The sequence below is a fragment of the Dasypus novemcinctus genome, chromosome 17, assembly GCF_030445035.2.
Source record: "Dasypus novemcinctus isolate mDasNov1 chromosome 17, mDasNov1.1.hap2, whole genome shotgun sequence".
Classification (NCBI taxonomy): domain Eukaryota; kingdom Metazoa; phylum Chordata; class Mammalia; order Cingulata; family Dasypodidae; genus Dasypus; species Dasypus novemcinctus.
This window is the reverse complement of record NC_080689.1, coordinates 98,395,916-98,421,418: the sequence shown is the minus strand read 5'-3', so window position 1 is coordinate 98,421,418 and position 25,503 is coordinate 98,395,916. Positions and strand designations below refer to the sequence as shown.

The 25,503-nt window shown below is 40.7% G+C and overlaps 1 long non-coding RNA gene across 1 annotated transcript in view; it reads left to right on the top strand.

The window, feature by feature from the left end:
* LOC139436709 (uncharacterized) overlaps positions 1-24,802 on the top strand; it is a 31,022-nt gene extending 6,220 nt beyond the window's left edge. Inside the window, exon 3 of the long non-coding RNA XR_011646051.1 lies at positions 24,255-24,802. This is a non-coding gene — a long non-coding RNA (uncharacterized lncRNA). The remainder of the gene's footprint in view (positions 1-24,254) is intronic.
* Positions 24,803-25,503: the final 701 nt, after the last annotated feature.

The following is a 25,503-nucleotide window of genomic DNA, read 5'->3' as shown; positions in this document are numbered from 1 at the left end:
AGCTTCAGAAGAGTCTTAGATCACCAAAATTCATATATACAATATACAGTATTTCCCCAGATCCACCATAAAACCTTTCCCTTCCACAGCAATAATCTTTTAACTTATTCATATCATATTTCCTGAAACTGATGTACAGATTCCGAAACTATAGTTTTCAAACAAGGTAACATTTGTGCTTACTAGGTGGTCCATACTTTAGGTTGTACAGTTTTCTAAATTTTTTAGTTATCCTATGTTTTGTCTTATGGTTTTCATTATTAGTCTGTCGTCCCCTATATGTTTTTGGTGTAATATTAGCTGTTTTATATTCATCCTCGTGTACTCTCACATAACTCCTCTTTTGCCCCCTTATTTACCTTTGTTCCATCCATTGCACATCCATTTTCCTCTCCCCTTAGGGCCCACAATGCCTGCCAATCTAATGCCCTGGGAGCCGTGCTTTCTCACGAGAGATACAGTTATCTCTATTCGATGGCATTAGTCTTCCCCAGGATATGGGTCCACCCCACCCAATGGTAGAACCCACCTTGGCAAAATGAGCCTTCAGCTATTCCCTCCGGAGTCCATCCCGCATCAGACCATACCCCCTGAGCGTCCTAACCAGGTAACCCTCCTACTTATACTTTGATACGTTTTACTCAACATTTAGTTCTCAACGAACTTCTGACACTCTCCCATGTTCGTATGTTGCCCCTCCCTCCCACCTATTTCTTGGACCATATTACCCCTCTTCCCATCCCCAGCCCCCCTCAAACCCAGAAAACCCCACCCAAAGGTAACCCCTTGCCCCCATTTTGTCCCTTCTTTGTGCTCATACTTACTGCCAGCTCATCACAGATTCCACCCCTGCAGACATTAACCCACATCCTTCCTCCACCCCCCGATTTCCTGTAAGCCACTTTTCCAGACTCTAGCTCTCTGAGGCAGTTAACTTATTTCATATCATTGAGGTCATATAGTATTTGTCCTTTAATGCCTGGGTTGCTTCACTCAACATAAGATTCTCAAGGTTCTCACAGGGCCCACTGGATGGAATGGAGGAGAGTATGGGCCATGATGTGAACCATTGTCTATGAGGTGCAGAGGTGCCCAAAGATGTACTTACCAAATCCAATGGATGTGTCATGATGATGGGAACGAGTGTTGTTGGGAGGGGAGAGGGGTGGCGGGGGCGTGGGGTTGAATGGGACCTCACATATATATTTTTAATGTAATATTATTACAAAGTCAATAAAAAAAAAGATTCTCAAGGTTCATCCATGTTATCACGTGCGATTGTAGTGTATTGATTCTTACAGCTGAGTAGTATTCCATTGTGTGTATATACCACATTTTATTGATCCACTCCCCTGTTGATGGACATTTGGATTGATTCCAACTTTTGGCGATACTGAACAATGCTGCTATGAACATTGGTGTACATATATCAGTTTGTGTCCTTGTTTTCAGATCTCATGGGTATATACCCAGCAGTGGTATTGCTGTGTCATATGGCAAATCTATGGATAATTTTTTGAGAAACCGCCAAACTGTCTTCCAGAATGGTTGGATCCTTCTGCATTCCCACCAGCAATGGATGAGTGTTCCCCTTTCTTCACATCCTCTCCAGCATTTGTATTCTACTGTTTTTTTCATGGCTGCCAATCTTATGGGAGTAAGATGGTATCTCATTGTAGTTTTGATTTGCATTTCCCTGATAGCTAGAGATTTGGAGCATTTTTTCATGTGCTTTTTAGCCATTTGTATTTCTTCTTTGGAGAAGTGTCTGTTTAAATCTTTTTCCCATTTTTTAAATGGGTTGTTTATCTTTTTGTTTTCGAGATATATGAGTTCTTTATATATGCAAGTTATAAGTCTCTTATCAGATATATGGTTGCCAAATATTTTCTCCCATTGTGTGGGTTCCCTTTTTACTTTCTTGACAAACTCCTTTGAGGTGCAGAATGCTTTAATTTTGAGGTAGTCCCATTTATCTATTTGTTCTTTTGCTGCTCGTGCTTTTGGTGTGATATTCATGAAGCCATTTCCTATTACAAGGTCCTGTTAATGTTTCCCTACACTGCTTTCTAAGGTCTTTATGGTCTTGGCTCTTATATTTAGGTCTTTGATCCATCTTGAGTTGATCTTTGTATAAGGTGTGAGATGGTAATCCTCTTCCATTCTTCTACATATGGTTATCCATTTCTCCAGGCACCATTTGTTGAATAGGCCATTCTCTCCCAGTTGAGAGGGTTTGGTGGCTTTATCGAATATTATATGGCTATATACATGAGGTTCTATATCTGAACTTTCAATTCGATTCCATTGGTCTGTGTGTCTCTCCTTATGCCAGTACCATGCTGTTTTCACTACTGTAGCTTTGTAGTATGTTTTGAAGTCAGGAAGTGTGATTCCTCCTATTTCGTTTTTCTTTTTCAATATGTCTTTGGCTATTCGGGGCCTCTTTCTATTCCAAATAAATTTCATAGTTAGTTTTTCTAGTTCCTTAAAGAAGGCTGTGTTGATTTTTATTGGGATTGCATTGAATGTGTAGATCAGTTTTGGTAGGATAGACATCTTAATAATATTCAGTCTTCCTATCCATGAACAGGGAATATTCTTCCATTTATTTAGGTCTTCTTTGATTTCCTTGAACAATCTTGTATAGTTCTTGATGTATAAGTTTTTTACCTCTTTAGTTAAATTTATTCCTAAGTATTTGATTTTTTTATTTACTATTGTCAATGGTATTTGTTTCTTGATTTCCTCCTGATCTTGCTCATTATTGATGTACAGAAATGCTACTGATTTTTGCGCATTGATCTTATAACCTGCGACTTTGCTAAACTCATTTATGAGTTCTAGGAGCTTTGTTGAAGAACTCTCAGGGTTTTCTATATATAGGATCATGTCATCTGCAAATAATGAAATTTTGACTTCTTCCCTTCCAATTTGAATGCCTTTTATATCTGGTTCTTGTCTCAGTGCTCAAGCAAGTACTTCCAAGACAATGTTAAATAGGAGCGGAGACAATGGGCATCCTTGTCTTGTTCCTGAGTTTAGAGGGAAGGATTTCAGTATTTCGCCATTGTAAACAATGTTGGCTTTAGGTTTTTCATATATACTCTTTATCATGTTCAAAAAGTTTCCTTGTATTCCGATCTTTTGGAGTGTTTTTATCAGGAAGGGGTGCTGTATTTTGTCAAATGCCTTTTCTGCATCTATAGATATAATCATGTGGTTTTTCTCTCTCAATCTGTTTATATGGTGTATTACATTGATTGATTTTCTTATGTTGAACCATCCTTGCATACCTGGAATAAATCCCACTTGGTCATGGTGTATAATTCATTTAATGTGTTGCTGAATACGATTAGCAAGTATTTTGTTAAGTATTTTTGCGTCTAGGTTCATTAGAGAAATTGGTCTGTAATTTTCCTTTCTTGTGGTGTCTTTGTTTGGCTTTGGTACTAGGGTAATGTTGGCATCATAGAAGGAATTAGGCAGTGTTCCTTCTGTTTCGATTTTTTGGAATAGTTTCAACAGGATTGGTGTTAGTTCTTTCCGGAATGTTTTGTAGAATTCACCTGTGAAGCTGTCTGGCCCTGGGCTCTTCTTAGTTGGGAGATTTTTAATGACTGATTCTATCTCTTTGCTTGTGATTGGTTTGTTAAGATCATCAATTTCTTCTTTCGTCAGTATGGGCTGCTTATGTGTTTCTAGGAATTTGTCCATTTCCTCTAAATTGTCACTTTTGTTGGAATATAGTTTATCAAAGTATCCTCTTATGATAGTCTTTATTTCTGTGGGGTCAGTGGTGATATCACCTTTCTCATTTCTTATTTTGTGTATTTGCATCTTTTCTCTTTTTTTCTTTGTTAGTCTCGCTAAAGGTTTGTCAATTTTGTTGATCTTCTCAAAAACCCAGCTCTTGGTCTTGTTTATTTTTTCAAGTGCTTTCTTATTTTCTATTTCATTTAGTTCTGCTCTTCTCTTTGTTATTTCCTTCCTTCTTCTTCCTGTTGGGTTACTTTGTTGTTGTTTTTCTAATTCCTTCAAATGTGCAGTTAATTCTTCAATTTCTGCTCTTTCTTCTTTTTTGATATATGAATTTATGGCTATAAATTTCCCTCTCAGTACCGCTTTTGCTGTATCCCATAAATTTTGGTATGTTGTGTTATCATTATCATTTGTTTCAAGGTAGTCATTGATTTCTTTTGAGATTTCCTCTTTGACCCACTGTTTTTCTAAGAGTGTGCTATTTAATTTCCAAATCGTCGTGTGAAGTCTGGGTCTCTGTCCCTTGCAAATTTCCAGCTTGACTCCACTGTGGTCAGAGATATTGTTTTGTATGATTTCGATCTTTCTGAATTCATTACGCCTTTCTTTGTGGCCTAGCATATGGTCAATCTTGGAGAATGTTCCATGTGCGCTTGAGAAAAATGTATATCCTGCTGTGTTTGGGTGTAATGATCTATATATGTCTATTAGATCCAGCTCTTCTAATATACTGTTCCAATGTTTTGTTTCTTTAGTGATTCTCTTTTGAGATGTTCTGTCCAGAGTTGATAGTGGTGTATTAAAATCCCCCACTATAATTGTAGATGCATCTATTCTTTCACTTAGTTTTTCCAGCGTTTGCCTCACATATTTAGAGGCGCCCTTGTTAGGAGCATAAATATTTATGATTGTTCGATCTTCTTGACAGATTGTCCCTTTCACTAAAATATAGTATCCTTCTTTGTCTCTCACAATTGTTTCACATTAAAATCTATTTTGTCTGATATTAATATAGCTACTCCTGCCTTTTTTTGGTTGTTGTTTGCTTGTATGATTGTTTTCCAGCCATTCACTTTCAACCTCCATGAGTCTCTGGGTCTAAGATGTGTCTCTTGTAGGCAGCATATAGATGGGTCATATTTCCTTATCCAGTGTCCCAGTCTGAATCTTTTGATAGGTGAGTTTAATCTGTTGACATTCAGTGTTATTACGTTTAGAGAGTTATTTATGGTAGCCATATTTTGGTTGGATTTGTGTTTGTTATATTTTGTTTGTATTATATTATTTTCCTCTTCTATTTTTGTCTTTCTTGTTGCTTTTACACTCTCCTCCATCTCTGACTGTCCTGTTTTTTCCTTTCATCCTGCAGAACTCCCTTAAGAATTTCTTGAAGGGGAGGTTTCTTGTTGATATACTCTTTCAGTTTCTGTTTATCTGTGAATATTTTGAACTCTCCATCATTTTTGAATGCTAGTTTAGCTGGATAGAGTATTCTTGGTTGGAAATTTTTTTCCTTTAGTACCTTGACTATATCATACCACTGCCTTCTTGCCTCCATCGTTTCAGATGAGAAATCAGCACTTAATCTTATGGAGTTTCCCTTGTATGTGTTGGTTTTCTTTTCTCTTGCTCCTTTTAGAATTTTTTCTTTGTCTTGAGCATTGGATAATTTGACAAGTATATGTCTTGGGGTGGGCCTGTTGGGGTTTATGACCAGTGGAGTGCGCTGTGCTTCTTGGATATGTACATCTGTCTCTTTCAGTAGATTTGGGAAGTTTTCATTCATTATTTCCTGCAACACTCCTTCTGACCCCTTTCCCTTCTCTTCTCCTTCTGGAATGCCTATAATACATATGTTTGAGCGTTTTGCGTTATCATTCAGGTCCCTAAGTCCTATCTGGATTTTTTCTACCTTTTTATTGACCACTTCTACTATCTGTTTGATTTCCAATGCACTGTCTTCCACATCAATAATTCTCTGCTCTGCCTCTTCTAGTCTTCTGATATTTGCTGCAAGTGTATTTTTGATGTCTTGAACTGTGGTGTTCATTTCCATCATATCTGTTATTTTTTTGCGCATGTCTGCAATTTCCCCTCCAAGTGTTGTCTTCATGCTGTTAACCTCTTTCATTACTTCATCAAATTTGTCGGTGATAAATGTTCTGAGATCTTTCATTGCTTGTGCGAAGTCCTGCCCCCCTTCCTGATTTTCAGTTTGTTGATTGGATTCAGCCATGTTTTCCTGATTACTGGTTTGGTTTGTAGATTTTTGTTGCTGTCTTGTCAACATTTTTTCTTGACGGGTTTAATGGGTTCCTTAGCTTCTTTGTCTAGTCTTGGAGATTAATTAGCTGTTGTTTTTGCGTAAGTGTTATATCTTCTCTTTGTCACTTTGTTCTTCTTATTCCAATTTCTTATTGCTAGTTAAGCTCACTTTAAAGGAAAGTATTAGTGCTGGGGAAAGGCAATTGTGTAAGGAAGGAAAAAGTGTGAAGTAGTATTGGTGATATATGTTAACAAAGCAACAATATGAGTTCTGGGAGGATGGAGGTTAGATCATGTAAATTGTGTAGAGTTATAGTAGTAGGAAAGTACCTATAATGAGGTAGACGACTGAATATGGGAGGAATGTGGTACGTACTAAGAGGCTATTGTTTTCGTGAGAGAGGGAAAGAGAAAAGAAAGGTAATAGTTTCAGGGATGAATACCAGATGGAAAACTAAACAAAGGTATTAGAAATTAAGAGTTAGACACTTCGTGGATCAAAGAAAGGGAGATGGAATATAGGAGAGATAGCAGATGGTGGAGGATATCAAGTTGTAGGGGAAAGAGGATAGTGTAGATAGGCTAAATCTATTCACAGAGAAATGAGGCAGTGGAGGGTGAGGAAACCCAGCAAATGTGAGGTATTTCCTGTAGGACCTATTATATTGTTAAGGTAAAATAGTATAAGAAGAATAGTGGGGACAAGAAAGAGAGGATTAAAAAAAAAAACAACAACAGCAACAACAGAAAATAAAAAATAAAGAAAACCAAAAAACAAAGAACAGAAACGCTGCTGCCAGGCTCGGCTGGGCTCAGCTGATCTCGGCTGGGCTCCGGTCCCCCGCCCGCTGCCCGCCGCGGCTCGGCTGGGCTTGGCTGGGCTCGGCTGGGCTCGGGTCCCCCGCCCACCACCCGCCATGGCTCGGCTGGGCTCGGCTGGGCTCGGCTGGGCTCGGTTCCCCCGTCCGCCGCGGCTCGGCTGGGCTCAGCTGGGCTAGGCTTTCCCGCCCGCCGCCCGCCGCGGCGCAGCGCGGCTTGGCTCTCCCGCCCGGTGCGGCGCGGCTGGGCTCGGCCGAGCTCGTCTGGGCTCAGCTCTCTCGCTCGCCGCGGCTCAGCTGGGCTCGGCTGGGCCCGGCTGGGCCCGGCTTGCCTCAGCTTCCCCGCCCGCCACCCGCCGTGGCACAGTGCGACTCGGCTCTCCCGCTCGCCGCCCGCCGCTGCGCGGCTGGGCTCGGCTCCGCTGCCTGCTGCGGCTCAGCTGGGCTCGGCCAGGCTCGGCCTCCCTGCCCACCACCTGCCGCGGCTCAGCGTGCCTCCGCTCTCCCGCCCGCCACCCGCCGCGGCGCGGCTAGGCTCGGCTGGGCTCGGCTCCCTCGCCCGCTGCCCGCCGCGGTGCGGCTGGGCTCCGCTGGACTCGGCTTCCCCGCCCGCTGCCTGCCGCGGCGCAGCGTGGCTCGGCTCTCCCGCCCGCCACCCCCCGCGGCGTGGCTCGGATCCCCCGCCCGCTGCCCACCACGGCCCAGCTAGGCTACCCTGGCCGCCACCCGCTGTGGCTCGGCACGGTGCTAGCTGCCTTGGCTCCGCCTACCCAAGGAGGGAATCCTCCACACGTAGCTGGGATCTCCATGTATATTTCACAGACGGATCCTCTCTGTTACCTTCCCTCCAAATCGATGTCCAGACACCTCCGGACCAGGAAAAATCCTGAAACAGCCCGGTCCCAAAGAGTCTCCGACGCCTCCCAGCCGATTCCCCCCAGGAGCTAGTAACCGGGAAGTTCACTCAGCCGCCATCTTGCCTCCTCCCCTCATCTTCTTCTTTATCTGCTTTTGTTGTTGTCAGCGGCATGGGAATCTGTGTTTCTTTTTGTTGTGTCATCTTGCTGTGTCAGCTCTCCGTGTGTGCGGCACCATTCCTGGGCAGGCTGAACTTTCTTTCACACTGGGCGGCTCTCCTTACGGGGTGCACTCCTTGAGCGGGGGCTCCCCTACATGGGGGACACCCCTGCGTGGCGCAGCACTCCTTGCGTGCATCAGCACTGCACATGGGCCAGCTCCACACAGGTCAAGGAGACCCGGGGTTTGAACTGCAGACCTCCCATGTGGTAGACGGACGCCCTAACCACTGGGCCAAGTCTGTCATCTCAGAGGATTATTTTATACAGATAGGAGGCATCTTTTAATTCTTCACAGTTCTTTTAAAATAATTTTTATTGATACATTTTCAAAAATCATAAAATCTATCCAAAGTGTACAATCAGTGGTATTTGGTATGATCACATAGTTGTGCATTTATCACTTCATTTATTATTAGAGCATTATTTCAGTAATAAAATAATAATAAACAGATAAATAAACAAAAAACCCTCTAACCCTTAATAAGCCCTTCTCAATCTCTCTATCCTTCATCTGCCATAGGTGCTATTCTGTTTCTGTCTCTCTATTTGTGTGTGTGTGTATATATATATATATAATACTGATGGAGTCAAACAATATGCAGTATCTATCTCTAGTTTCTTTCACTTAGTATATTTCATGTTTTTACCATTAATGGAAGATTATTAATATATTCCTATACACTACTGCCCATAGTTTATATTTTTACCTGATAAATATTTTAACATTAACATACCTTTGTTCAGTTTCAAGAAATAGTTTAATATATGCAATATTACACATACTCATATTTCACATGATCTTCCTTCACTATGATATTCATTACCATGTTATATTAGTTAGCTTTCCTTCTGGCCATATACGTTACCTAGGACTTTCCTTTTCAGTTACTATCATACCCATAGATGAGCACTATAGTTACAAACAGGAAGACATGCTTTTACCATTTCTATTCATTTCCAAAGATTTACAAACAATGTTTTTTACCAATTCTGCCCAGATTAAACCTCAGATTTCCCATTCTCTAACCTCATTCTATTTTCTAGTGACCTATATTATATTATTAAATCCATGAGTTTATACAATATATTTAGCTCATAATAGCACAATTGTACAATTATTTGTCCTTCTGTGTCTGGCTTGCTTCACTCAACTTAATGTCCTCCGGGTTCATCATGTTGTCATATGCTTTATGACTTCATTTTTTCTTTACAGCTGCATCATATTCCATAATATGTATGTACCACAGTTTGTTTATTCATTTATCGGTTGATGGACACCTATGTTTTTCATTCTTTTGACAATTATGAATAAGGCTACTATGAACATCAGTTTGCAGAAGTCTGTTTGTGTCACTGCTGTCATCTTCCATTTACATACCTAGTAGTCATATTGCTCAGTCATGTCACAAGTCTATATGCAACTTCCTTGGGAATTGTGAAGCATTCCTCCATAGTGGCTGTACCATTCTACAGTCCTGTCAACAATGAATAAGCATTCCTATCTCTGCACATTCTTTCCAACATTTGTAGTTTTCTGTCATATTAATAGTGGCCATTCTAATAGGTATGAAGTGATAGCTCACTGTAGTTTTGATTTGAATTTCCCTAATTGCCAGTGATGTTGAACACTTTTTTGCCACTTGTAGTTCTTCTTTAGAAAAATGTCTATTCAAGTGTCTTGCCCATTTTTTAATCAGGTCATTTGTTTTTTTATTGTATGTATCATGTATATATCATGTATAGAATCTGTATGTATCATGTATATTAAATCCTTATCAGATATATGATTTCCAAATATTTCCTCACATTGATGTGGCTGCCTTTTCACTCTTTTACAAAGCCCTTCGAGGTGCTAGAATAAGTTGAATCAAGAATCAAAGAAGAGCCATCACACAAAGATTGGAAACAGTTGTATCATAGGCAAGATAAAGAAACTGAACATCAGAGTAAGCTCTCCATCATAATTAGATGCCAAGACATCAGCAAAAATCTATGAGACATACTAGGAAACTTGAAAATTTGGACCAGTCAAAGGAATAAATCAAAACATCAGATGAGACACTAGATTTGAAACAACTAATAAATGATGTTCAAACCAATCTAAATCTAAATCAATTCAAGGAGCTGAAGGAAAATATGGGTAAAGAGAAAAATGATATTAAGAAGACCCTGGATGTGCTCAAAGAATTTGAAAGCTTGAATAGAAACATAAGTGTGTTTATGGGGATAAAGGCACAATGGGGGAATTGGTTTTGGCTCAACTGATAGAGCATCTGCCTCCTACATGGGAAGTTCAGGGTTCAAACCCAGGGACCCTTGTGGTGAGCTGACCCATACTCAGTGCTGATGAGCACAAACAGTGCTGTGCCATGCAGGGGTGTCCCCTGAGTAGGAGAGCCCCATGGGCAAGGAGTGTGCCCCATAAGGGGAGCCATCCTGTGCAAAAAAGTGCAGCCTGCCTAGGAGTGGTGCCACACACATGGAGTGCTGATGAGCAAGATGACATGACAAAAAGAGGTACAGATTCCTGGTGCTGCTGACAAGAATACAAGTGGACACAGAAGAACACACAGCAAATGGACACAGAGAGCAGACAACTGGGGGGAGAAGGGGAAAGAAATAAATTTAAAAATAAATAAATAAATAAAACAAGGGATTGAAATCTAAAAAAAAGGGACAATGGATAGATTAAAAATACATTAGAGGGAAGCAGACTTGGCCCAATGGATAGGGCATCCACCTACCACATGGGAGGTCCACAGTTCAAACCCTGGACCTCCTTGACCCATGTGGAGCTGGCCCATGTGCAGTGCTGATGCATTCAAGGAGTGCCGTGCCATGCAGGGGTGTCCCCTGCATAGGGGAGCACCATGCACAAGGAGTGCACCCCATAAAGAGAGCAGCCCAGTATGAAAGACAGTGCAGCCTGCCCAAGAATGGCACTGCACATACAGAGCTGACACAAGATTATGCAACAAAAAGAAACATAGATTCCCAGTGCCACTGATAAGGATAGAAGCAATCACAGAAGAACACACGCACATAGTAAATGGACCCATAGAACAGACAACTGGTGGGAGGGGAGGGGAGAGAAATTAAAAAAAAAAACATTAGAGACATACAGCAATGTATTTTAAGTGCCAGAAGAAATAATAAGTGAATTGGAAGACAAAATAACTGAAATTGAAAAGAAACAGAAGAACAGAGAGAATATGATGGGAAAAAAATTAAGCAGGGACTCAGGAAATTGAATGATAGCACAAAGTGTACCAACATATGTATCATGGGAGTTTCAGAAAGAGAAGAGTAAGGAAAAGGGAAAGAAAGAATATTTGAGGAAATAATGGATAATCATTTCCCAACTCTTATGAGATATAAATATATGAATCCAAGAAGCACAATGCATTTAAAACAGATCTACTTAGAGACTCGTACCATTGAGAATGTAAAATGCAAGAGATAAAGAGAGAATTTTGAAAGCAAGAGAAAATGATCCATCAAATACAAGGGAGCTCAAAAATACATTACAGTTTTCTCATCAGAAAACATGGAGGAAAGAGACAGTGGTATGATATATTTAAGATACTGAAAGAGAAAAATTGCCAGCCAAGAATTCTTTATCTAGCAAAATTGTACTGCTATAATGAAGGTGAATTTAAAATATTCACAGATAAACGGAAACTAAAAGAATTAGTAAACAAGAGGTTGGCTCTACAAGAAATAATAAAGGGAGTTCTGCTGGCTGAAAGAAAAAGATATTAGATAGAGGCTTGGTGGAGAGTGTAGAAATGAAAACTATCAGAAAGAGAAACCAAAAGGGTAAAAATACTAAAATAAGATATGGCATATGAAAGGCAAAGGACAAAATGATCACAGTAAGTAATGCCTTTAAAGAAATAACATTGAGTGTTAGTGGATTAAACCTCCCAATCAAAAAATACTGGCTAATAGAATGGGTTAAAAAATATAATCCGCCTGGGAAGAGGCAGCTGGGCGCCGCTGGAGGTTCTCCGGAACCAGGCTTTTTCAGGATTTTTTCAGGGCAGGAAGTGTCTGGACATCGATTTGCTGGGAAGGTAACGGAAAGGACTGGTCTATAAGATATAATTTGGGACTTTTCAGGAGGGGGAGGCAAGATGGTGGCTGAGTGAACTTCCCGGTTACTAGCTCCTGGGGGGAATCGGCTGGGAGGCGTCAGAGACTCTTTGGGACCAGCTGTTTCGGGATTTTTCCTGGTCTGGAGGTGTCTGGACATTGATTTGGAGGGAAGGTAACAGAGAGGATCCATCTGTGAAATATACACGGAGATCCCAGCTACGTGTGGAGGACTCCCTCCTTGGGTAGGCGGAGCCGAGGCAGCTAGCACCGCGGCGGGTGGCGGGCGGGAGAGCCGAGCCGCGCTGCGCTGCGGCGGCAGGCGGTGGGCGGGGAAGCCGGGTCCGGCAGAGCCCAGCTGAGCCGCAGCAGGCGGGGGGGCCGAGCCCAGCTGAGCTCGGCTGAGCCCAGCTGCGCCGCGCCGGGCGGCGAGCGGGAGAGCCGGGCCGCGCTGCACCGCGCCAGGTGGCGGGTGGGAAAGCCGGGCCCAGCCGAGCCCAGCCGAGCCGCGGTGGGAGGGGAAGCCGAGCCCAGCCGAGCCGCGGCTGGCGGCAGGCGGGGGACCCGAGCCCAGCCGAGCCCAGCCGAGCCCAGCCAAGCCGCGGCAGGTGGTGGGCGGGGGACCGGAGCCCAGCTGAGCCCAGCCGAGCCTGGCGGCGGGGTTTCTGTTCTTTGTTTTTTTTTTTATTTTTATTTTTTGTTGTTGTTGTTGTTCTTGTTGTTCTTTTTTTTTTTTAATCCTCTCTTTCTTGTCCCCAATATTCTTCTTATACTATTTTACCTTAACAATACAATAGGTCCTACAGGAAATACCTCACATTTGCTGGGTTTCCTCACCCTCCACTGCCTCATTTCTCTGTGAATAGATTTAGCCTATCTACACTATCCCCTTTCCCCTACAACTTGATATCCTCCACAATCTGCTATCTCTCCTATATTCCATCTCCCTTTCTTTGATCCACAAAGTGTCTAACTCTTAATTTCTAATACCTTTGTTTAGTTTTCCATCTGGTATTCGCCCCTGAAACTATTACCTTTCTTTTCTCTTTCCCTCTCTCACGAAAACAATAGCCTCTTAGTACGTACCACATTCCTCCCATATTCAGTCGTCTACCTCATTATAGGTACTTTCCTACTACTATAATTCTACACAATTTACATGATCTAACCTCCATCCTCCCAGAACTCATAATGTTGCTTTGTAAACATATATCACCAATACTACTTCACACTTTTTCCTGCCTTACACAATTGCCTTTCCCCAGCACTAATACTTTCCTTTAAAGTGAGCTTAACTAGCAATAAGAAATTGGAATAAGAAGAACAAAGTGACAAAGAGAAGATATAACACTTACGCAAAAACAACAGCTAATTAATCTCCAAGACTAGACAAAGAAGCTAAGGAACTCATTAAACCCGTCAAGAAAAAATGTTGACAAGACAGCAACAAAAATCTACAAACCAAACCAGTAATCAGGAAAACATGGCTGAATCCAATCAACAAACTGAAAATCAGGAAGGGGGGCAGGACTTCGTACAAGCAATGAAAGATCTCAGAACATTTATCACCGACAAATTTGATGAAGTAATGAAAGAGGTTAACAGCATGAAGACAACACTTGGAGGGGAAATTGCAGACATGCGCAAAAAAATAACAGATATGATGGAAATGAACACCACAATTCAAGAAATCAAAAATACACTTGCAGCAAATATCAGCAGACTAGAAGAGGCAGAGCAGAGAATTATTGATGTGGAAGACAGTGCATTGGAAATCAAACAGATAGTAGAAGTGGTCAATAAAAAGGTAGAAAAAATCCAGATAGGACTTAGGGACCTGAATGATAACGCAAAACGCTCAAACATATGTATTATAGGCATTCCAGAAGGAGAAGAGAAGGGAAAGGGGTCAGAAGGAGTGTTGCAGGAAATAATGAATGAAAACTTCCCAAATCTACTGAAAGAGACAGATGTACATATCCAAGAAGCACAGCGCACTCCACTGGTCATAAACCCCAACAGGCCCACCCCAAGACATATACTTGTCAAATTATCCAATGCTCAAGACAAAGAAAAAATTCTAAAAGCAGCAAGAGAAAAGAAAACCAACACATACAAGGGAAACTCCATAAGATTAAGTGCTGATTTCTCATCTGAAACGATGGAGGCAAGAAGGCAGTGGTATGATATAGTCAAGGTACTAAAGGAAAAAAATCTCCAACCAAGAATACTCTATCCAGCTAAACTAGCATTCAAAAATGATGGAGAGTTCAAAATATTCATGGATAAACAGAAACTGAAAGAGTATATCAACAAGAAACCTCCCCTTCAAGAAATTCTTAAGGGAATTCTGCAGGAAGAAAGGAAAAACAGGACAGTCAGAGATGGAGGAGAGTGTAAAAGCAACAAGAAAGACAAAAATAGAAGGGGAAAATAAAATAATACAAACAAAATATAACAAACACAAATCCAACCAAAATATGGCTACCATAAGTAACTCTCTAAACGTAATAACACTGAATGTCAATGGATTAAACTCACCTATCAAAAGACTCAGACTGGGACACTGGATAAGGAAATACGACCTATCTATATGCTGCCTACAAAAGACACATCTTAGACCCAGAGACTCATGGAGGTTGAAAGTGAATGGCTGGAAAACAATCATACAAGCAAACAACAACCAAAAAAAGGCAGGAGTAGCTATATTAATATCAGACAAAATAGACTTTAAATGCGAAACAATTGTGAGAGACAAAGAAGGATTCTATATTTTAGTGAAAGGGACAATTTGTCAAGAAGATCGAACAATCATAAATATTTATGCTCCTAACAAGGGCGCCTCTAAATATGTGAGGCAAACGCTGGAAAAACTAAGTGAAAGAATAGATGCATCTACAATTATAGTGGGGGATTTTAATACACCACTATCAACTCTGGACAGAACATCTCAAAAGAGAATCACTAAAGAAACAAAACATTGGAACAGTATATTAGAAGAGCTGGATCTAATAGACATATATAGATCATTACACCCAAACACAGCAGGATATACATTTTTCTCAAGCGCACATGGAACATTCTCCAAGATTGACCATATGCTAGGCCACAAAGAAAGGCGTAATGAATTCAGAAAGATCGAAATCATACAAAACAATATCTCTGACCACAGTGGAGTCAAGCTGGAAATTTGCAAGGGACAGAGACCCAGACTTCACACGACGATTTGGAAATTAAATAGCACACTCTTAGAAAAACAGTGGGTCAAAGAGGAAATCTCAAAAGAAATCAATGACTACCTTGAAACAAATGATAATGATAACACAACATACCAAAATTTATGGGATACAGCAAAAGCGGTACTGAGAGGGAAATTTATAGCCATAAATTCATATATCAAAAAAGAAGAAAGAGCAGAAATTGAAGAATTAACTGCACATTTGAAGGAATTAGAAAAACAACAACAAAGTAACCCAACAGGAAGAAGAAGGAAGGAAATAACAAAGAGAAGAGCAGAACTAAATGAAATAGAAAATAAGAAAGCACTTGAAAAAATAAACAAGACCAAGAGCTGGGTTTTTGAGAAGATCAACAAAATTGACAAACCTTTAGCGAGACTAACAAAGAAAAAAAGAGAAAAGATGCAAATACACAAAATAAGAAATGAGAAAGGTGATATCACCACTGACCCCACAGAAATAAAGACTATCATAAGAGGATACTTTGAAAAACTATATTCCAACAAAAATGACAATTTAGAGGAAATGGACAAATTCCTAGAAACACATAAGCAGCCCATACTGACGAAAGAAGAAATTGATGATCTTAACAAACCAATCACAAGCAAAGAGATAGAATCAGTCATTAAAAATCTCCCAACTAAGAAGAGCCCAGGGCCAGACAGCTTCACAGGTGAATTCTACAAAACATTCCGGAAAGAACTAACACCAATCCTGTTGAAACTATTCCAAAAAATCGAAACAGAAGGAACACTGCCTAATTCCTTCTATGATGCCAACATTACACTAGTACCAAAGCCAAACAAAGACACCACAAGAAAGGAAAATTACAGACCAATTTCTCTAATGAACCTAGACGCAAAAATACTTAACAAAATACTTGCTAATCGTATTCAACAACACATTAAACGAATTATACACCATGACCAAGTGGGATTTATCCCAGGTATGCAAGGATGGTTCAACATAAGAAAATCAATCAATGTAATACACCATATAAACAGATTGAGAGAAAAAAACCACATGATTATATCTATAGATGCAGAAAAGGCATTTGACAAAATACAGCACCCCTTCCTGATAAGAACACTCCAAAAGATCGGAATACAAGGAAACTTTTTGAACATGATAAAGAGTATATATGAAAAACCTAAAGCCAACATTGTTTACAATGGCGAAATACTGAAATCCTTCCCTCTAAACTCAGGAACAAGACAAGGATGCCCATTGTCTCTGCTCCTATTTAACATTGTCTTGGAAGTACTGGCTCGAGCACTGAGACAAGAAACAGATATAAAAGGCATTCAAATTGGAAGGGAAGAAGTCAAAATTTCATTATTTGCAGATGACATGATCCTATATATAGAAAACCCTGAGAGATCTTCAACAAAGCTCCTAGAACTCATAAATGAGTTTAGCAAAGTCGCAGGTTATAAGATCAATGTGCAAAAATCAGTAGCATTTCTATACACCAATAATGAGCAAGATCAGGAGGAAATCAAGAAACAAATACCATTCACAATAGTAAATAAAAAATCAAATACTTAGGAATAAATTTAACTAAAGAGGTAAAAAACTTATACATCGAGAACAATACAAGATTGTTCAAGGAAATCAAAGAAGACCTAAATAAATGGAAGAATATTCCCTGTTCATGGATAGGAAGACTGAATATTATTAAGATGTCTATCCTACCAAAACTGATCTACACATTCAATGCAATCCCAATAAAAATCAACACAGCCTTCTTTAAGGAACTAGAAAAACTAACTATGAAATTTATTTGGAATAAAAAGAGGCCCCAAATAGCCAAAGACATATTGAAAAAGAAAAACGAAATAGGAGGAATCACACTTCCTGACTTCAAAACATACTACAAAGCTACAGTAGTGAAAACAGCATGGTACTGGCATAAGGAGAGACACACAGACCAATGGAATCGAATTGAAAGTTCAGATATAGAACCTCATGTATATAGCCATATAATATTCGATAAAGCCACCAAACCCTCTCAACTGGGAGAGAATGGCCTATTCAACAAATGGTGCCTGGAGAACTGGATAGCCATATGTAGAAGAATGAAAGAGGATTACCATCTCACACCTTATACAAAGATCAACTCAAGATGGATCAAAGACCTAAATATAAGAGCCAAGACCATAAAGACCTTAGAAAGCAGTGTAGGGAAACATCTACAGGACCTTGTAATAGGAAATGGCTTCATGAATATCACACCAAAAGCACGAGCAGCAAAAGAACAAATAGATAAATGGGACTACCTCAAAATTAAAGCCTTCTGCACCTCAAAGGAGTTTGTCAAGAAAGTAAAAAGGGAACCCACACAATGGGAGAAAATATTTGGCAACCATATATCTGATAAGAGACTTATAACTTGCATATATAAAGAACTCATATATCTCGAAAACAAAAAGATAAACAACCCATTTAAAAAATGGGGAAAAGATTTAAACAGACACTTCTCCAAAGAAGAAATACAAATGGCTAAAAAGCACATGAAAAAATGCTCCAAATCCCTAGCTATCAGGGAATTGCAAATCAAAACTACAATGAGATACCATCTTACTCCCATAAGATTGGCAGCCATGAAAAAAACAGTAGAATACAAATGCTGGAGAGGATGTGAAGAAAGGGGAACACTCATCCATTGCTGGTGGGAATGCAGAAGGATCCAACCATTCTGGAGGACAGTTTGGCAGTTTCTCAAAAAATTATCCATAGATTTGCCATATGACCCAGCAATACCACTGCTGGGTATATACCCATCAGATCTGAAAACAAGGACACAAACCGATATATGTACACCAATGTTCATAGCAGCATTGTTCACCATCGCCAAAAGTTGGAATCAATCCAAAAGTCCATCAACAGATGAGTGGATCAATAAAATGTGGTATATACACACAATGGAATACTACTCAGCTGTAAGAACCAATACACTACAATCGCACGTGATAACATGGATGAACCTTGAGAATCTTATGTTAAGTGAAGCAACCCAGGCATTGAAGGACAAATACTATATGACCTCAATGATATGAAATAAGTTAACTGCCTCAGAGAGCTAGAGTCTGGAAAAGTGGCTTACAGGAAATCGGGGGGTGGAGGAAGGATGTGAGTTAATGTCTGTAGGGGTGGAATCTGTGATGAGCTGGGGGTAAGTATGAGCACAAAGAAGGGACAAAATGGGGGCAAGGGGTTACCTTCGGGTGGGGTTTTCTGGGTTTGAGGGGGGCTGGGGATGGGAAGAGGGGTAATATGGTCCAAGAAATAGGTGGGAGGGAGGGGCAACATACAAACATGGGAGAGTGCCAGAAGTTCGTTGAGAACTAAATGTTGATTAAAACGTATCAAAATATAAGTAGGAGGGTCACCTGGTTAGGACGCTCAGGGGGTATGGTCTGATGCGGGACGGACTCCGGAGGGAATAGCTGAAGGCTCATTTTGCCAAGGTGGGTTCTACCATTGGGTGGGGTGGACCCATATCCTGGGGAAGACTAATGCCGTCGAATAGAGAGAACTGTATCTCTCGTGAGAAAGGACGGCTCCCAGGGCATTAGATTGGCAGGCGTTGTGGGCCCTAAGGGGAGGGGAAAATGGACGTGCAATGGATAGAACAAAGGTAAATAAGGGGGCAAAAGAGGAGTTATGTGAGAGTACATGAGGATGAATATAAAACAGCTAATATTACACCAAAAACATATAGGGGACGACAGACTAATAATGAAAACCATAAGACAAAACATAGGATAACTAAAAAATTTAGAAAACTGTACAACCTAAAGTATGGATCACATAGTAAGCACAAATGTTACCTTGTTTGAAAACTATAGTTTCGGAATCTGTACATCAGTTTCAGGAAATATGATATGAATAAGTTAAAAGATTATTGCTGTGGAAGGGAAAGGTTTTATGGTGGATCTGGGGAAATACTGTATATTGTATATATGAATTTTGGTGATCTAAGACTCTTCTGAAGCTGACATTATGTTGGGATTCACTTTACGGGAAGTTTTGGATCACAGAGTGGTTCAACAATGGCAGCGGAGGAATACTGATATGGGACGTTATTGACAGGATATATATGGTTGACAGGGAGTTATACAGGGCATATGCCCAGGGTATATGGTAATGTCTATATATACTCATAGTGGAAACAATTAAAAACAACAGCTGGGGGGGTACTGGGCTCCTGGCCGGGGGGTCACTGTTGTGGGCCCTGGGAGAGCAGCGGCAATCCTCCAGGTGCAACGGCAAGAACCAGGAAGGAAGGAGGGCCCAACAGTGGGCTCTTGACACTAATGGCTACACTTTTGAGCCTATGCACCTGCAATAAGAACAAGGCCTAGAGTAGCATTGTGCCTGGGGGTTTCCTCCTGACAGCCTTCATGTTACTCAAATGTGGCCACTCTCACAGCCAAACTCAGCGTGTAGATGTGATGCATTCCCCCCAGCGTGGGACACGACACCCGGGGATGAGCCTCCCTGGCACCGAGGGATCACTACCACATACCAGCTGAAGAAGCAACTAGAAAATGACCTTGAATTAAAGATTCAATGCGGAACAGCAGAATATACCTGTCTACATATAATAACATGACTTCGGGAAGCGGTTTGACCTAATGTAAGGGGGAAATGGAAAGAAGAAATGAGATTATAAGGCTGTGAGTCTCTAAAAAAGAGTCTGGAGGTTGTCAGAAGGAATACCCCTATGTACAACTGAACAGAGTCTAAGAGACAGATAAGGTAGATACAACCCCAGGTATTGGTTCTTTTGAGGGATAAAGAGACCCACGGGTTCTATGGTCATGGCAGAAGGGGTTCACTGCCATGACAGATGGCCCTTCTTTGGAGCTGGTGTTTCTGCGTGATGGAAATGGACTCAGAGGCGATCTCTTTTCACAAGACTTGCATGCTACTTTATTGAAATTGTAGTTGGTGCTGAGTTTAAGATATATGTAGGGGATTTGAATCTCTGGACTGATAATATGACACCCAGGCCCAGAGCCTCAACAGACTTCAGCTCCTACACTTTGACTTATTGGACTTACTCCACTCAGCTAACATGGAGTTGAAGAAGGTCAACCACCACAACATGGAGCCTAGAGTGTCTACAACTAGAAGTGGGAAGAGTGCATCCAGTACCCATGTGGAATCTAAGCCCTCACTTGACATAGGTGTGCAATGGACATAACCAATCCAATGTCCACAGAGAAAATGTGGAATGGGTGTGGGAACGGTAGCCATGGGGGCTGCTGGGTGTGGGGAACGGGAGGAAGAGATGAGATGTGGAGGCGTTTTCGGGACGTGGAGTTGTCCTGGATAGTGCTTCACGGACAATTACAGGACACTGTAGATCCCCCCAGGGCCCACTGGATGGAACGTGAGAGAGTCTGGGCTATGATGTGGACCATTGACTATGGGGTGCAGTGATGCTCAGAGATGAACTTACCAGGTGCAATGGATGTATCACGATGATGGGAGAGAGTGTTGCTGTGGGGGGAGTGGGGGGCGGGGGCGGTGGGATTGAATGGGACCTCATATATTTTTTTTAATGTAATTAAATAATAATAATAATAAATAAATATTTTAAAAAATACTATGTGAAGAAAAATTAAAAAAAAAAACTATAAATTAAAAAAACAAAATAATAATCCATCCAAATGCTGTCTAGAAGAGACTCAGCTTAGACCCAAGGACTCAAATAAGATGAAATGAAAAATTGGAAAAAGATATTTCATGGAAGCAAAAAGTAAAAAAGTGCATGTGTAGCTATACTAATCTTTGACAAAATACTTAAATGCCAATGTTATAAAATATGTTGAAGGCCATTACCTATTACCAAAAGGAATAATCCACCAGGAAGTAATAGTAATCATAAATATCTGTGCACCTAACAAGGGTGGTACAAGACACACGAGGAAAACTCTTGCAAAACCGAAGGGAGAAATAGATGTACCTGCAGTAATAGTACTCCACTCACATCAACAGATAGCATGGCCAGACAGAGGATCAACAAGGAAAAAGATAGTTAACTAACTAGACCTAAAAAACATGTATATCCCTGGTGTGGTTCCATCGTATGTGGCTGTTCTCTGGAACGGTGGTTGTCTATCTCTGTCTGACTTCTCTCCCACCTAAGTGCATGCTAGCATCCTATGGGAGATTTGATGGGCACGGACATGAGCTCCCTGAGGCTCCAGAACTATCTTTTCAATTGTGAACTAAAGACTAAAGACCAATAAAGATTATCACTTTAAGGTGGATAATGACAAAAATGAGCACCAGTTACCCTTAAGAATGGCCAGTTTAGGGGCTGGTGGAAAGGATGAATTGCACGTTGTTCAAGCAGACAATGAATTATGAAGGCAGTCCAATTAAATTAACGATGGCCACTTTGAAAATGCCCATGCAGCCAATGGTTTCCCAGGAGGCATGAAAATAAAACCTTTTGAATTTTGTTTGAAGTGTGGTTCCAGGGCAGTGCATATTAGTGGACGGCACTTAGTAGCTGTGGAGGAAGATGCAGAGAAAGAAGATAAAGAAGAGGAAGATATGAAACTCTTAAGAATACCTTGAAAGTGATCTGCCCCTGGAAGTGTTAGCAAGGTTCCACAGAAAAAGGTAAAACTTGCTGATAAGATGATGAAGATGATGATGAAGATGAAGATGATGATTAACATGATGATAATGAGGAAACAGAAGAATATCTCCAGTGGAAAAAATCTATCAGAGAAACCCCAGTCAAACATACACAAAAGTCAAACCAGAAAGGAAAAGACTCAAAACCATCAACACCAAAATCAAAATGTCAAGAATCCTTCATAAATAGGAAAAAGCTCCTAAAACACTGAAGGGATCTAGTTCTGTAGAAGACTTTAAAGCAACAATGCAAGCAAGGATAGACAAAGGTGGTTCTCTTCCCAAAGTGCAAGCCAAATTCACCAATTACGAAAAGAACTGCTTCTTGGATGACTGACCAGGAAGCTATTCAAGATCTCTGACAGTGGAGGAAGTCTCTTTCAGAAAATAGCTTAAACAGTTGGTTAAAAATTTCTTTCTTATTTCATTTATATAACAGTTGATATCTGGCTATCCTTTCTATGATGCAGAGAAAGCACTTTCCCTACCGTGTCTGATAAATGTTGTCCAGATTCCTTTGCAAAAATGTGTTATCCAAAATGACTATTTAGTTTTTAAAGATGGAACTGCACCCTTTTCTTGGTTTTAAGTATGTATGGAAGGTTATGACAGGACATAGAAGTAGCAGTGGCCAGTCAAATTGAAATGGTGAGGACACAGAATATACGTGTGATATATTCAGTATTTTAGCAATGTTTAAAAAAAAGACATATACAGGGCATTGTTCCACAAAATCAGCAAGATATAAATTCTTGGATCTCTCTGCAGATCAGAGAAGGTGCTTCGATCACACCTTGATTTGGGCTTTTCCCTGGTCTCAAAACTAAGAGCTAACAAATCCCCATTGTTGAAGCCAACCCCATGCATGGTATTTGCTTGAGCAGTCAAGAAATCCAAAACAGATTTTGGTACCAGGAAAGTTGAGTCCTGCTCAAGCAAATACCAAAATGTAGAAACAGCTTTGGAATTAGGTAATAACTAGATGCCGGGTGAATTATAAGGTGCTTGATAGAAAAAGCCTAGACTCCTTTCAAAAGACTGTTGGTGAAAATCAGATTGCTAAAGGCACTTCCAAAGAGCCTTAGAAGGAAATGATGAATGTGTTATTGGAATTTGATGAAAAGGTATTCCTTGTTTTCAAGTGGAGAGAACTTGGATAAATCGATTTCTGATGTCAGACAGAAGACAGAACTGGAAAGCAATGAACTTGACTATTTAACTGAAGACATTGTCAAGCTAAGTATGGCAGTACAGCCTGGATTTTCATTGCAGCTTACAGCAAAATGTAAGAGGAAAATAATAAGCTGAAAATGACTCATAAGAACAAAGAAACAAGAAATTGATGGTTTGGAAAGTTCTGAGCCTATCCACAACTGGAATCAGTGGATAAGCTGGAAATTGTGGCACCCAAGAGTTGAGGCCCATGGATCAGCTCAAAGCTGAAGATAAGCTGGGCCTGGAGAAGAAGACAGACAGAAACTGTCAGAGCTGCCATTGTGCAGGTGGCGTGATTTCAGGATCTGCATTGATGTGGACATTTTCACAGCTGCAGAACTGTAAGTTTTTTCCCTAATAAATCCCCACTAACAAAGCCAACCTGTTTCTGGTACTTTTGTGTTGGCAGCTTTGGCAAACTAAAATACCTGGCAGTCCCACTTCTAGTATATTCCCCAAAGAATTGAAAGCAGGGACTCAAATAGGTTTTTGAATACAATTGTCATAGCAGCATGATTTAGAATTACTAAAAGATGGAAGCAACCCAAGTGTCCATCAGCTGATGAAAGGATAAATAAAACATGGTACATACATACAATGGAATATTACTCATCCAGGAAAAGGAATGGAGTTCTCATTCATGAAAAAAAATGGGTGAACCTTAAAGATATCATGTTGAGTGAAATAAGCCAGTATATACACACACACATATGAGCATTATAGTATATAACACGGGTATTGTTCTTCCACACATTTTATTAACTTGTAAGGTTTAGAGATATCTTCAGGTAGGTAAATGTACATCCATCTCATTATTATATTTTCCCATTATTTTTAATTATCACATAATATTCCATATAATGTCTGACTGTACTTTATTAAAATGTTCCTGGTTGATCGGCATGTACAGTTAGCTTCTATTTTGCTAATACAAGCCATTTACCCTTGTATAACTTCACATGCTTCCTTGTAGATATGCACTTGTTTTTAACCAGTCAAGGTACATAAATATATAATAAAATTGTTGGTTCTAATAATAATGTAATTTTTCCAATTGATGCATATAGTCATCAAATATTCATTGACGATGCATTATGATTCCACTGAAAAATGTCTTACAGGTTTGCTATCCAACTGAAGCTGGCTAGTAAGATAGGGAATCAATAGATGGATCTGGAGCCTGGCAAGAAGTCCACAGGGACATCAATAACCCCCAGGATGGCTGCTGCCAGACCCTCCCCAAGATTCTGCCATCCAGAACAAGACTTCATCTGGAAGTCAAGAGAAGCCCCGGATATTCCCCAAGGACTTGATCATTGGGCCCTCGTGGGGGATCAGTAGGGGGTAATCAATCATAACAGTAAACAGCTGGAACTCCTCCCCTGCCATTAGCAAAGGGGTGGAATAATTAAAGGCTCAAAAAGCAGGCACAAGGCCTAAGCTTGCCCTTGCCTTTGGTCCCCTGTTCCTGCCTCTGTGCCCTGCTCTCACCCTTTTTCCTCTGCCATCATGGCCATGCAAGTGAACCTGGGTTTTTATAATCTCTAATGGAGAGTTGTAGTCTGTCAAACAGCCAACTTTATCACTTTTCAGCCCCTTCCTTTCTACCTGGGACCCATGATCTGTTTTTTACTCCCATTTCTCTTCCCTCCCTCCCTGAATAAATGACTAGCCTAACTCACCTGATGTGCTCTTGAAATTCATTTCTGCAACATGGCCAAGAACCTAGAACAAAATCCAGTAACACAACTAACACAGTGTGAGAGTCTTGGGGCTCTGGCCTTCTGTCAAGGACTGTGAAATTTATTGATGATTTTCTGGCCTCTAGTTGTCTCTCTGACACTGATGGAGACTTGGCCTTGGGCACAAGTGTTCTCTTAGGTAAAGGAGGATTGTTCTTTCAACCTGACAAAAGATCCTTTTCTCAAGAAGAGACAGCAGTTAAGATTTTTTTAAAAAGTTGAGCAAAGAAAACATCATCTCAATCCACATGGAAGACACACTCCTCTTTTCTTAACTTTACTCTATAATGAACTCAGAGAAAGGAATCCAGGTCTCCTTACCTTAAGCCTTGTCTTTTCATGTGTATCTTCCTCCCACTTACCTATTACCTTGCAAGAATATTCCAAAAGTGTGATGGAAACTCTGCTTTCCTTAAATCTTCCTCATTCTCCAGGCCTCCAGTCCACAGGACCTGGTAGGAATCCTGCAGGCTGCCATTCTCCTGCACTCTACTTCTCACCCACCCCCATACCCCCAGCAGCCCCTACCCCAACCTGCCAGCCTCCACACTCTTTCCCATGGGGTCTACACTCGCTGCCACCTGGAAGCTCACACTTAGTTTTCTGTTGCCTAGAATCTCCCGCCTGC